The 15,452-nt window shown below is 37.9% G+C and overlaps 1 protein-coding gene across 1 annotated transcript in view; it reads left to right on the top strand.

Annotated features, from left to right (window-relative positions):
* Positions 1 to 15,452, top strand: part of arid3c (AT rich interactive domain 3C (BRIGHT-like)) — a 120,448-nt gene that overhangs the window by 11,357 nt on the left and 93,639 nt on the right. The gene's annotated exons all lie outside the window — the stretch shown is intronic.

Genomic DNA, 15,452 nt, shown 5'->3' with positions numbered 1-15,452 from the left:
GTAGACCACGACATTTTAATATCGCGATTACATCACGTCGTAGGTATTGATGGCACTGTTCTTAAATGGTTCAGGTCTTACCTGGAGGAGAGAACTATTTCCGTGAAAATTATTGACTTTGAATCATCTGCTGCTTCAATGCCTTATGGTGTCCCGCAGGGCTCAATTCTGGGCCCACTGCTTTTCTCTCTTTATTTACTAACCCTCGAAATTCATCGAGGTGGAGCTGCCTCTGGGTTCTATCCTTAGGAAACATGGGATTTCATTTCATTGTTATGCTGATGACTGTCAGATTTATTTGCCCCTGAAGCAGAAGGATGTATATTCCATTAAACATCTCCTGGCATGTCTAGGTGATATTAAAGCTTGGTTGGCCTTGAACTTTTTAAATTTTAATGAAAACAAAACAGAGGTGATTGTCTTTGGACCCAGTGGCTCCTGTGAGTCCTCCTCTGTTGACCTGGGATCTTTGGAGGTATATTTTAAACCTGTTATTACAGATCTTGGTTTTAAGGTGGACAGTGATTTTAAACTGGACAGCCAAATCAGAGCCGTGGTTAAGTTCAGATTTTATCATTTAAGACGATTGACGTCAGAGAAATCTTTTCTTTCCAGGCAACATTTTGAAACAGTGATCCAGGCTTTTATTTCAACTCGATTGAATTACTGTAACTCACTTTATCTGGGAGTCAGTCAGTCGCTGCTCTCACGTCTGCAGCTGGTTCAGATGCTGCTGCACCACTTTTAACAGGAACTCGAAAGAGGGAGCATGTGACCCCTGTCCTGGCCTCACTTCACTGGCTGCCTATATATTTTAGGATTCATTTTAAAATTCTTATGTTTGTTTTTAAATCACTGCATAATCTTGCCCCGGCTTACCTCTCTGAGCTTCTTCACCCCTCCATGCCCTATCGGTCACTCAGGTCAGCAGATCAGCTGCTCCTGGAGGTACCGAGATCTAGAAGGAAGCTAGAGGGGACAGAGCTTCTCTGTCATTAGCCCTAAATTATGGAATGACTTGCCTTTGCAGGTTAGAGAGGCCCCTTCAAATGTCCACTTTTAAAGCTCGTCTTAAAACCCATTTATTTTACTTGGCTTTCAACTCCAGCGGGATCCAGTTTTAAATTGTATGTTTTCGATTTTAAACTGTAAGAGTTTTTTTTTTAAGTTCTTTATTTTTTTATTGTTATGTTGTGTTTTACTGTACAGCCCTTTGTATCAGCTGTGGTTGTTTTAAAGTGCTTTATAAATAAAGTTGGATTGGATTGGATATATATTAGAGATGTGCCGATCAGGTTTTTTCCTGCCGATAACGATTCCGATCACCCATGAGGGCCGATCACCGATACCAATCACATAATTATTATTTTTTTTAATCATAAGCACTACGGTTACATTATGTGGAAAAAGGAACCATGAATTCACCTTAATTTAGATAAAAGCTTTTAAATAACTTTTTTCAAGAAAAAACAAAATAAAACAGGTATTGTGCAAATTGTACTGCTATTGGTAATACTATCTTTAACAGACTGAAAACATATGAAGGCTCTGAGAGGCTAAATAATGCAAAGAGTCAAAATAATGTATGTATGTTTTTGTTTTTAAACTGAGATTTTTTTTAAATTCTTTTTTTAGTTCTTTTTTTTTAATTTTTTTTATTGTTATGTTGTGTTTTACTGTACAGCACTTTGTATCAGCTGTGGTTGTTTATGTGCTTTATAAATAAAGTTGGATTGGATTGGAAAACCTCTCAACATTGCCAAAAAATTCAAGTATAAAACTTAGCATTCAAAGGCAAATACAGGTTCCATTACAATAAACAATCCTGAGTTACTGAATGAAACCTTCCTGATAGCATGGCGGCTAGCTGATTACTGCTAGTTCTGAGTGGCTGTTTCTGACTGAGCGGAGTAATTATGCAGAGCAGGGAGGAGATCGATTATTATTATTAATGACAGACATAATCTTTGAATAACACATCTTCACATCACAAAACAAGTTCTCATCCAGTTTATTAATTTGACCATCAACTAAATTTTTAAATAACTTTTTAAATAACCCTCAATTAGCGCTACTTAACCTCCATATTGGAATCTGTCCCTCCTTTTCTTTTATCACTTCAGAACCAACTGAAACTAGAATAGGAAAATGATCACTGCCCATAGGAGAATCACTCAGCACCTCCCAAGATGCAATTCTAGCTAATCCATTTGAAACTAATGTTAGATCTAAAACACTCTTTACATTCCTACAGCAATCATATCTAGTAGTGCTGCCATCATTAATGCAAACCAGTGAATGTAACTCAATAAATTCTTCAATAGCCAATCCATTTGCATCTGTATTAAGACTCCCCCATAAAATATTATGAGAATTGAAATCACACCGCCATACAATCTTACCTACATTTTGTTTATTTCATTGAGATCTTGAATGGACAACTTCTTGTTAGCATTATAAAAATTTATCACAGACATTTGACCATTTTCTATCCAAATCTTAACTATTGATTCATAATTCTTCCCTATTGATTCCACTTTATATCTTATACCATGTTGTATAAAAGTTGCCACTCCCCCTCCTTGTCTTTCTTTTCTATCATTCCTAATTGATGTATACCCAGGAATTTTGAAATCCAGACGAGGCTTAAGCCAGGTTTCTTTGACACAAATCAGGTGAGGTTTAACTGTCAAATCTGAAATATATTTCTTAAACTCTAACCCAGTGGTCCCCAAACTTTTTCCTGTGAGGGCCACATAACTTTTCCCTTCTCTGCTGGGGGCCGGAGTCAGTTTGTAACAGAAAAAGTGAGACGATTGCAGGAGAGCCTAAATGTAAAAATGTATTGTTTTCCAGAAAGCACAATCAAATAACTCTCTCTGGGTTCTTCACAGAACAAAAGTCAGGAAATAAATAATAACACTATTAATGAAATAAATAATAACCAAATAAACCTCTCTGGGTTCTTCACAGAAAAAATTCATGAAGTATTATAGTCCGTATTTTCCTAACTGAGCCGCACCGGACTATAAACCACAACCCCAAAGTTTTTTTTGTTAAACCAGTAAACATACACATATAAGCCGCAGATATCTCTGCCGGTTTTCCACAACGACGCAGCAGCAGCAGCGGGGGGCGGACACCCACAATCTGAATCATAACAGGTCAATTGAATATCACATTTATTATGTTGAAAAAGAAAAAGTTGCCAAATTTAGATTTAACTGAACTGATTACGGTAGTTTCCGAACGGTAACTGTAGCAGTAAAAGTGCTGATCCTTCGTGTTGCTACTAGCATGTGCTAAAAGAAAATGGGCGCTTTCTTCTTCTTCTTCTTTAGATTTCAACAGCAGCTTGCATCCATTATTGTTGCACTACTGCCATCTACTGAATCCTAATATCTATACCTCAAATTCTCATAATTCAAATTCTCCCAGTATTATTTTAAAAACAGTTAAATAGCATTTCCCCTCAATGCTATTTAACTGATCAACATTCTCAAATTTCAATTCCCTATTAAAACCTAATTCCGTTTTAATGGGCGCTTTCTTTTATTTCCAATTTTGACTTCCAATGATTCACTTTGTAATGGTCTCACTATGGTGTCTTGTACCAAAACCATCAGCCAAACTCATTTCACACGAGTCAGGATTAATTAGTTCTTCCTTTATTTCCATGTAGAATGGAGTGAAACTGTCAAAACACAAACAACTCAGGATGAGCTCAGAGCAGCTTACAGAAGTGTTTTACATTCAGTTACATACATTAGAAGTACAACTGATACAACAGCTACCTCTGAATGCTATGAGCGGCAATGCTATGTAACGACCTGAGAAATCTTAGCAGCCTGCTAGTTAGCAATGACGTAGCACATAATCAAATCGCCCGCAGGTATTTCCAAAACTAATTCAATAAACAAGTTACTTATTTTATCATATGTTAACATAAAGGCTCGTTTTGAAGTATAAGCTGCTACTTACAGGCATTGCTTGAAGAACTCGACCGAACACGTGTTCATCTGCTCTACCGCTAGCAAACCGTACTGATTACATAACATAAAAGTCAAGCAGTTCCCTAAAAGTCCAACAGATGGCAGCAATGCGCCATGCAAAACAAAACACCCTCAGTTTACAGCAGTGTTTTTCAACCTTTTTTGAGCCAAGGTACATTGTTTTAATTGAAAAAATCATGAGGCACACTGCCAACCAAAAATGGAAATAAAGATACTCTGTAGTCGCCTATATTACATATATAGTCATTCTGATCAAAGTGTCTTGAATAGGAATCAAATAAACACAAAAATTTATTTTTATCATATTTTACATTTCTTATTTCAAATTGCACTTAACATGTCCACTTCAAAAATACATATGAACAGTGTCACAACAGTATGGTGTGTGATGCATGAATGTAGAAACATTCATGCATCACTAATTCTCTTGTTTTAATGTAAAATGCTCTGTACCTACTGCCATCTAGTGGTAATAAAATTACATGATTACGCCGCTGGTCACTACTACAGCAAAGACACTCAAAGATGGCATTATTTGCAGATAATTAGTTTTCAAAATTAGATAATTAGATTTCAAAAAAATCTTTTAAGACCAATTACCGTATTTTCCGGACTATGAGCGCACCACACTATAAACCGTACCTTCAAATTTTTTGCCGCCTCCTCCCCGGAAACTTACATATATCAGCCGCACCGGGCAACAGGCTGCTGGTATCTCTGCCACTCTCGGTTTCCCATAATCGATACTCCTCAACTTAGAAGCTGCATCATATGAGTTTGAAAACATTTCTCCTTCGTGCCTGCTGCTAGTATGTGCTTGTCCTAAATGAAAATTAGCGCGTTCTTCTTGATTTCCAATTTTGACTTGCAATGATTCACTTCCTGCTAAAGAGCCCCCTGGTGGTTGAAGAAAAATCCACAGAAAAGCAGCGTATTCAAAGTGTAGGAAAAAAGTAGCAGCTTATAGTCCGGATAATACGGTAGGCGAAATTGGATAATTTACACGGCACACCTGACGATGACTCACGGTACACTAGTGTGCCGCGGCACAGTGGTTGAAAAACACTGGTTTACAGGACACACTTCCTGCTGAAGAGCCCCCTGGTGGTTAAACCGCAAAATACAATATATGAAAAAAAAAATCTGAATGCTTCCTGGTATTGTTCAGGGGGCCGGACCAAATGTGGAGGCGGGCCGGATCCGGCCCGCGGGCCGTAGTTTGGGGACCACTGCTCTAACCCATTACTAATAAGACTTCTTGCATTCCACTGGAAAATAACTAACATAGAGAAGAAGGGCCACCACTGCATGATTGAGGTTGAAAAGATTGTTTCTCATTTAATTTTTCCTTAATTGATTCCCAACTAACATTCTTACAGTCAAGATACTTTTGGGCTGCCTTCACTATTATTTGAATTTTTTCCGTTTTCCTTTGTGTTTGAGCAGTGCAGTTAACAACCTCAACCATGAACAATACAAAATCCTCCTTTGACATGAGTAGAGTGTCGCTTTTAATCTTGGAGCATTCTGTACAATTAGATCTTTCTTTTTCTCCTCCAGACACTTTTTTGGGAATAATATTGGTTGTTCAGGAACTTTTTTCGTTGCTTCTGCATAAGTAATGCCAGTAGTGATTTTAATTTTCTGAACTTCCTCAGCTCTTTTACTAGCTATGCATCCCCTAAATCCTGAACTATGCCCACCTCCACAGTTACAACATTTCGGCGGAGCTCCTTCCTCACATTTTCCATACTCATGATCCCCAGCACATCTCCCACATTTCTGTTTCCCCTTACACACTGCAGCGACATGTCCAAACTTCTGGCATTTAAAACACTGCAACGGCGGAGGAATAAATGGTCGGACATCATAACTCATATATCCCACAAACACTTTATCTGGCAGACTGTTCTCTTCAAATTTTAGCATGATAGAAAAACTATCACTTCTCTTTCCATTTTTATTTCTTTTCAATCGCTTGGCTTCCACCACTTTCCCTCTTGAAACATTCGATTTGATCTCATCAACTGGCACATCAGGTGGAATACCGGAAATGACTCTGCATACATACTTCTTGTCATCCAAAAGTCTCCCTCTCACATTCTCACCAAGGACTCTTTTTATATTCAGTGCCCTTTCTTTTTGTTTAACGTCATTACAAATAATCAATAAAGATCCGCCTCTTAGTACTTTAACAAATTTCACCTTCCCAACCAGTGAATTGATTTCTTTAGTAAGTTTTATTGGATTCCTCTTTGACAAACTTCAGAACTATTTTAAATTCTGTCACCTTAACTGTTTCTCCTTCAGCCTCGGAAACAGATGATTAGGGGCATGCCATAGCAATGCATAAGGAGAGCAGTACTGACTTGCGAAGCAAGTCAGTACTGCCTCCATGCATTGCATGGCAGGCACCTATTGTTCTACACCCAATAGAACGCCTCTTTATTATTATTATTATATATTTATTCTTCCGTCACCGTTAATGCGGCTCGTACCGCTGCGTACCCACCCACAAAAGTGGTATCAAAACGTGCGGCTCGTACCCGAGAAGGGAGCTATTACTTTTATTGGGGATTGGAGTTAAAATGATTACATAAATTAATAAAAACGAAAAAATTTGAGATTTTGTGTCTCACAGAATCAGTAATCTTTCTCTATGAAACACACACACAGGACTGTTTATGGCTGACTCAAAAACCCTTTTTAAATCCCCCTCACAGGCATAAATATCGCCCTATTGGTCTGAAAGTTGGTCATAACATAGATACACATGCCTGCTCATGTACAATGTTTACAAAAATTTGCTAGGGCTTATGCTTTTTGTCAGGGTCCTTCAGACTGACGCCTGGTGTCTCCCAAGTATAGAAACTGTGTCTGAAGAGGATTTTCCCGCTCTTTGGCTCTCACAGCTGCAGGGGATTAATTACCATAGCAACAGAAGAACAGAGTGTCTGGAACTGCAGCTCCCCAGGACTGCACTGTAGGGTTTACTGGTATTTACAACTGCTTGTGTTTTCAGCATTATACTACTGATTCAAGACTATAACCATTACACATATGTCCCCCCATGTTAAAATCTGACATAAATAAGAATAAATAGCTGATTAAAAGTCTATGGACAGAAAATAACGTCGCTGCTCCTTTAAGGAACCAGCGGCACAGACGCAGCGCCTGTGATGCTACAGATCACAAACCTGACAGAGAGCAGAAGAGGATTCGTAGGAAAAGAGCGGTGATGCTCAGCAAGGCAGGTCATTAGCATTTGTACAAAAGTTAGCATTTCACTGTCTATGACTAGTGCACTAGCACTTTTACCTAAAGTTAGCTTTTACCTAATTTTCTCATTAATTAGAAATGTTTAGTATACTGAATAGAGTAGTAAAATTAAAACAACATGGTCGTGTTGCTCCACATCCTACTGCCAGCATTTGAGCTAACATTAGCATATTGGCTAATTTTAGCATATGCATCAATTTTAACATAATGAATGGTACAAGTACAGATTATTCTACATGCTTCTGCCTCTCCACAGGTTATTGACTACGTTGCAGCTTTCTTTAGCATTAATGCTAATTTTTAGTATAAAAACACTGGCTCAAAGCCGACGGGCACACTTTGGCATGCCCCTTTAAAATTTCTGCAGGAATTTTCTAGTTAGGGGCATGCCATAGCAATGCATAAGGAGAGCAGTACTGACTTGCGAAGCAAGTCAGTACTGCCTCCATGCATTGCATGGCAGGCACCTATTGTTCTACACCCAATAGAATGTCTGTTTATCAGTGAGAATGCATTCTGCATTCTCACTTATAGTGTTTCTGTATTTCTTTATCAGTGAGAATGCATTCTGCATTCTCACTTATAGTGTTTCTGTTTTTCTTTATCTTTATTATTATTATTATTATTATTATTCTGTCTTCCGTACGTTTTTTGTCGCTTAACTACTTTCACTATCTTTCACTAATTGTACTAAATTATATATCAAAACGTTCAGCTCCTTCAGGAGAATGGTGCTATGACTTTTGGTAACCTTCACTATTGCACTTTTTGAAATAATTGCACTTTTGTGCAAATATTTTGCCCATTGAAATGAATGGGGAAATTCGGCGAACTGCCGTTTTTGAACTTTTTCTGCTGTTTGACAAACAAAATTATGCTGTTCATACATATTTCACTGTAGAGAAATATTTTATGCATTAAAATATAGCCACTAGTGTCTACTTTATTGAATTATTACCATTATTTCAACAGGATTTACTGTTTTCTGTTAAACTCCTCTGGAGTACAACCTTGTCACACTTTCTCCTATTCTTTCAATGTATTTTCTTCTTGTGCTCTGTTTTTATCTGTGTCTATGCATTCTGCTTGTCTACTTTTCTGTTTGCCTTCTGGTTTTACTGGTTTTACTATCTTTTAAGATATTCTACTATCTTTAATCAATTTTATAAATTCATATATCAAACATTTCTACTTCTTCTGAACCTTTTTGCTTTTGGTTTTCCTCTGTTTTACTCCTTCAAATATTTCTGGTTCACTGTTTCCACTAATTTTTTATACTTATTACTTTCACTATTCAATTGTTTCAACTATTCCTGGGATTGCACTAATTTCCTGTTGTTTCAATTATGCTCTTTCTTCAACTCTGTTTCACTTTTTGACTTTTTCAAATAATTCAGGTTGCACACAAACTCCTGCTTCTGCTGAATTCTGCTATAATTTATATATTATATAATTTATATAATTTATGCAGTATAATTCACTATTAATTCACTATTAAATATATTAATATAGTATATTCACTATTCAATAGTTTCAACTATTTCTATTTCTTCCACTATCTTCGGCTTTCTTCTGCTTTCTTCTGCTTTCTTCTGCTTTCTTCTAATTTCTTCTACTTTCTTCTACTTTCTTCTACTCCTTAAACTTTTCTCTACTTTTTCTTGCATTTCTGCAGCAGTCATTCTGCAAATATGCATTCTCACGGCTGTTTCGCTAGGAACAGCTATTTTTCTAGTTATTATTATTCTGACTTCCGTACGTTTTTTGTCGCTTAACTACTTTCACTATCTTTCACTAATTGTACTAAATTATATATCAAAACGTTCAGCTCCTTCAGGAGAATGGTGCTATGACTTTTGGTAACCTTCACTATTGCACTTTTTGAAATAATTGCACTTTTGTGCAAATATTTTGCCCATTGAAATGAATGGGGAAATTCGGCGAACTGCCGTTTTTGAACTTTTTCTGCTGTTTGACAAACAAAATTATGCTGTTCATACATATTTCACTGTAGAGAAATATTTTATGCATTAAAATATAGCCACTAGTGTCTACTTTATGGAATTATTACTATAATTACTACAGGATTTACTGTTTTCTGTTAAACTCCTCTGGAGTACAACCTTGTCACACTTTCTCCTATTCTTTCAATGTATTTTCTTCTTGTGCTCTGTTTTTATCTGTGTCTATGCATTCTGCTTGTCTACTTTTCTGTTTGCCTTCTGGTTTTACTGGTTTTACTATCTTTTAAGATCTTCTACTATCTTTAATCAATTTTATCAATTCATATATCAAACATTTCTACTTCTTCTGAACCTTTTTGCTTTTGGTTTTCCTCTGTTTTACTCCTTCAAATATTTCTGGTTTACTGTTTCCACTAATTTTTTATACTTATTACTGTTTCACTATTCAATTGTTTCAACTATTCCTGGGATTGCACTAATTTCCTGTTGTTTCAATTATGCTCTTTCTTCAACTCTGTTTCACTTTTTGACTTTTTCAAATAATTCAGGTTGCACACAAACTCCTGCTTCTGCTGAATTCTGGTATACCTTCACTAAGTTTCACTATATATATATATATATATATATATATATATATATATATATATATATATATATATATATATATATATATTGAAGTCATATATACTTCATATATGACTTCAAGCCTCTTTTTAAAAGCTAAAAAAATAAATAATAATGATAATAAAGAAAAGCATTAAAGGTGAGTGTTCTCTTTAGCGTTGGCAAAAACCCAGAAATTATTATTTAATTTCTGGGTTTAATTGGTAGGCGGCACAGTGGCGCAGTTGGTAGAGCTGTTGCCTTGCAGCAAGAAGGTTCTGGGTTCGATTCCCGGCCTGGGGTCCTTCTGCATGGAGTTTGCATGTTCTCCCTGTGCATGCGTGGGTTCTCTCCGGGTACTCCGGTTTCCTCCCACAGTCCAAAAACATGACTGTAAAACCTCAGGAGCGAAGCCGGTGAGGAAGCAGCGAGCTTAGCCTCACGTGCTATTGCGCAACCTCTCGCTAACTGCACTGGCTGCCATTCTATGGGAGCCTGTTCGTCCTGTCTGTACGCCAGCAATAAAATGGCTAAAAACATTTAATATATGGTCTTATTTTCCATAATTTTGCTTATGTATATAATGCACATTGTTTTTTGTCTCTAACTGTGTGTGTATCGTGTTTTGTGTGCGAAGGAGCGATAACAATCGGCAGAGAACAGACTCGAGGTGAGGCAGGCAGTTCTCTTGCCTCACCGCTGGGGGCGCTCATGATCCCAGATATTGTGACTGCACAACTGCAGAGTAATACACAGTGAGCTAGCCATGGAGCTAGCCACACAGTAAATAAGTAAAGTACAGCGATATATTTGTTTTCTTCTCTCCTCCGACGTCAACATGAAAGATTACATTTCTACCCTTAAACAGTTTTCTAAAGTGGATTTTCAATTGAAGCAGGAGATGATAACTAAAGGAAGACCAACACCGGAGCTGAAGGTTTTACTTCAAGACAGTTTGATGATTCTCAAACCGAGTAGAAAAGACATGCCGAGGATCAACTTGGCTTTGGATGAACAGATATTTTTGTGCAGAATTAGGGGTGCATGGATTTCATTGATAGGTAAAGGTAAGACAGCAATAAGATGTTTTTGTTTAGTTTTTTAATGAAATGTGCATTTGGTGGGCTACAGTTAATGTTTAAATAATTCAGTAAAGTAGAAGCGGTAGCTAATCTACCACAGCAATAATTTATTAATAAAACATTAAGCTTAAAACGTACTACAACAACAGACTGAATGATTTGTTGTGTGTGCAAAATTCTTGATTTTTTTTTTGGTGTTAAATCCTAAAACATAAAGTGGCATTATTGTCAGTTGCTATGGCAGCGAGTCTGCGTAGCTTGGGGAAAACAGATCACTTTGCTGTGGATCATAGCACGAAATTAATACCTACATTTAAGTTTCACTGAGTTAACGCGGCTATAGATGACATGTAAAATATTAGTCTTTTTGCCCCACAGCGTTGTATGCATGCGCGAAATTTCCGTAGGTCCAATAGCATGCATGGTGTCTAAGTCATAAGTCAGTGCCTCACCAGCAATGAACCTCACCGTACGTCACTGATATATATAGTGTGTGTGTGCCAAACTGGTGCCAAATCTTTCGAAGTGAAAATATCCAAGTGCTCCTGAATGTCTCTGACGTTCTGCTTGGCGTTCTCTGCCGTTACGTTCTCCCTTCTTCGTTTGTGGAGTTACAATATCTGGGTTCATGAGCGCCCCCAGCGATGAGGCAGAGAACTGAATACCTCACCTCGAATCTGTATGGCGTTTGCCGTCTCGAGTAACATGCCGTTTTCGATCGCTCCTCAGCACACGAAACACGTTACACACACAGTTGGTGACTATAAAAACAGTACATTAAATACTTGGAATTAATTATGGGAAATCAGTTAAGACATTAAATGTTTTTAACCATGTTATTTGCGACGTACAGACAGACGGAGCATGCTCTCATAGAATAACAACCAGTGCAGTTAGCGAGAAGTTGTGCAATCCCAGGTGCTGCATCACTGGCTTTGCTTGTTATACTTATTACTGTTTCACTATTCAATTGTTTCAACTATTCCTGGGATTGCACAAATTTTTTCCTGTTGTTTCAATTATGCTCTTTCTTAAACTCTGTTTCACTTTTTCAAATAATTCAGGTTGCACACAAACTCCTGCTTCTGCTGAATTCTGCTATAATTTATATATTATATAATTGTATAATTTATGCAGTATAATTCACTATTAATTCACTATTAAATATATTAATATAGTATATTCACTATTCAATAGTTTCAACTATTTCTATTTCTTCCACTATCTTCTGCTTTCTTCTGCTTTCTTCTACTTTCTTCTACTTTCTTCTACTCCTTAAACTTTTCTCTACTTTTTCTTGCATTTCTGCAGCAGTCATTCTGCAAATATGCATTCTCACGGCTGTTTCGCTAGGAACAGCTATTTTTCTAGTTATTATTAGGGGCATGCCATAGCAATGCATAAGGAGAGCAGTACTGACTTGCGAAGCAAGTCAGTACTGCCTCCATGCATTGCATGGCAGGCACCTATTGTTCTACACCCAATAGAATGTCTCTTTATTATTAGGGGCATGCCATAGCAATGCATAAGGAGAGCAGTACTGACTTGCGAAGCAAGTCAGTACTGCCTCCATGCATTGCATGGCAGGCACCTATTGTTCTACACCCAATAGAACGCCTCTTTATTATTATTATTATATATTTATTCTTCCGTCACCGTTAATGCGGCTCGTACCGCTGTGTGCCCACCCACAAAAGTGGTATCAAAACGTGCGGCTCGTACCCGAGAAGGGAGCTATTACTTTTATTGGGGATTGGAGTTAAAATGATTACATAAATTAATAAAAACGAAAAAATTTGAGATTTTGTGTCTCACAGAATCAGTAATCTTTCTCTATGAAACACACACACAGGACTGTTTATGGCTGACTCAAAAACCCTTTTTAAATCCCCCTCACAGGCATAAATATCGCCCTATTGGTCTGAAAGTTGGTCATAACATAGATACACATGCCTGCTCATGTACAATGTTTACAAAAATTTGCTAGGGCTTATGCTTTTTGTCAGGGTCCTTCAGACTGACGCCTGGTGTCTCCCAAGTATAGAAACTGTGTCTGAAGAGGATTTTCCCGCTCTTTGGCTCTCACAGCTGCAGGGGATTAATTACCATAGCAACAGAAGAACAGAGTGTCTGGAACTGCAGCTCCCAGGACTGCACTGTAGGGTTTACTGGTATTTACAACTGCTTGTGTTTTCAGCATTATACTACTGATTCAAGACTATAACCATTACACATATGTCCCCCCATGTTAAAATCTGACATAAATAAGAATAAATAGCTGATTAAAAGTCTATGGACAGAAAATAACGTCGCTGCTCCTTTAAGGAACCAGCGGCACAGACGCAGCGCCTGCGATGCTACAGATCACAAACCTGACAGAGAGCAGAAGAGGATTCGTAGGAAAAGAGCGGTGATGCTCAGCAAGGCAGGTCATTAGCATTTGTACAAAAGTTAGCATTTCACTGTCTATGACTAGTGCACTAGCACTTTTACCTAAAGTTAGCTTTTACCTAATTTTCTCATTAATTAGAAATGTTTAGTATACTGAATAGAGTAGTAAAATTAAAACAACATGGTCGTGTTGCTCCACATCCTACTGCCAGCATTTGAGCTAACATTAGCATATTGGCTAATTTTAGCATATGCATCAATTTTAACATAATGAATGGTACAAGTACAGATTATTCTACATGCTTCTGCCTCTCCACAGGTTATTGACTACGTTGCAGCTTTCTTTAGCATTAATGCTAATTTTTAGTATAAAAACACTGGCTCAAAGCCGACGGGCACACTTTGGCATGCCCCTTTAAAATTTCTGCAGGAATTTTCTAGTTAGGGGCATGCCATAGCAATGCATAAGGAGAGCAGTACTGACTTGCGAAGCAAGTCAGTACTGCCTCCATGCATTGCATGGCAGGCACCTATTGTTCTACACCCAATAGAATGTCTCTTTATTATTAGGGGCATGCCATAGCAATGCATAAGGAGAGCAGTACTGACTTGCGAAGCAAGTCAGTACTGCCTCCATGCATTGCATGGCAGGCACCTATTGTTCTACACCCAATAGAACGCCTCTTTATTAGGGGCATGCCATAGCAATGCATAAGGAGAGCAGTACTGACTTGCGAAGCAAGTCAGTACTGCCTCCATGCATTGCATGGCAGGCACCTATTGTTCTACACCCAATAGAACGCCTCTTTATTATTTATTATTCTTCCATCACCGTTAATGCGGCTCGTACCGCTGCGTGCCCACCCACAAAAGTGGTATCAAATCGTGCGGCTCGAGGCCGGCATTATTGCTATTATTTTTATTGGGGATCGGAGTTAAAATGATTACATAAATTAATAAAAACGAAAAAATTTGAGATTTTGTGTCTCACAGAATCAGTAATCTTTCTCTATGAAACACACACACAGGACTGTTTATGGCTGACTCAAAAACCCTTTTTAAATCCCCCTCACAGGCATAAATATCGCCCTATTGGTCTGAAAGTTGGTCATAACATAGATACACATGCATGCTCATGTACAATGTTTACAAAAATTTGCTAGGGCTTATGCTTTTTGTCAGGGTCCTTCAGACTGACGCCTGGTGTCTCCCAAGTATAGAAACTGTGTCTGAAGAGGATTTTCCCGCTCTTTGGCTCTCACAGCTGCAGGGGATTAATTACCATAGCAACAGAAGAACACAGTGTCTGGAACTGCAGCTCCCCAGGACTGCACTGTAGGGTTTACTGGTATTTACAACTGCTTGTGTTTTCAGCATTATACTACTGATTCAAGACTATAACCATTACACATATGTCCCCCATGTTAAAATCTGACATAAATAAGAATAAATAGTTGATTAAAAGTCTATGGACAGAAAATAACGTCGCTGCTCCTTTAAGGAACCAGCGGCACAGACGCAGCGCCTGCGATGCTACAGATCACAAACCTGACAGAGAGAGCAGAAGAGGATTCGTAGGAAAAGAGCGGTGATGCTCAGCAAGGCAGGTCATTAGCATTTGTACAAAAGTTAGCATTTCACTGTCTATGACTAGTGCACTAGCACTTTTACCTAAAGTTAGCTTTTACCTAATTTTCTCATTAATTAGACATGTTTAGTATACTGAATAGAGTAGTAAAATTAAAACAACATGGTCGTGTTGCTCCACATGCTACTGCCAGCATTTAAGCTAACATTAGCATATTGGCTAATTTTAGCTTATGCATCAATTCTAACATAATGAATGGTACAACTACAGTTTATTAAACATGCTTCTGCCTCTCCACAGGTTATTGACTACGTTGCAGCTTTCTTTAGCATTAATGCTAATTTTTAACATCATAGCGCTGCGTCAAAGCCGACGGGCACACTTTGGCATGCCCCTTTAAAATTTCTGCAGGAATTTTCTAGTTATTATTATTATATATTTATTCTTCCGTCACCGTTAATGCGGCTCGTACCGCTGTGTGCCCACCCACAAAAGTGGTATCAAAACGTGCGGCTCGTACCCGAGAAGGGAG

This window comes from Poecilia reticulata, chromosome 9 (assembly GCF_904066995.2).
Source record: "Poecilia reticulata chromosome 9, P_reticulata-male-v2, whole genome shotgun sequence".
Taxonomy (NCBI): Eukaryota; Metazoa; Chordata; class Actinopteri; order Cyprinodontiformes; family Poeciliidae; genus Poecilia; species Poecilia reticulata.
The sequence above is the reverse complement of the archived record's forward strand: the minus strand, read 5'-3'. Positions and strand labels throughout refer to the sequence as shown.